The following is a 245-nucleotide window of genomic DNA, read 5'->3' on the forward strand; positions in this document are numbered from 1 at the left end:
TACCGGTACACTTTTATAAAATAAAAATAGTCCATATTTCAGTTTAAGATGATTTCTTGAAAAGCAATCTCAATAACTGAAGCAAATTGCAAAAATAATATAATTCAATTAATGCTCAAAATGTGCTTTGCTGCACAAAATACATTTTTTTATAAAAAAATAAAATCAAATGTTGTTTATTCATGCCACAAAAGCTTTCTTAAAAAAAATTACCGATTTAACGATTTTGTTCTGTAAATGCATGG

This window comes from Culex quinquefasciatus, chromosome 3 (genome assembly GCF_015732765.1).
Source record: "Culex quinquefasciatus strain JHB chromosome 3, VPISU_Cqui_1.0_pri_paternal, whole genome shotgun sequence".
Lineage (NCBI taxonomy): Eukaryota > Metazoa > Arthropoda > Insecta > Diptera > Culicidae > Culex > Culex quinquefasciatus.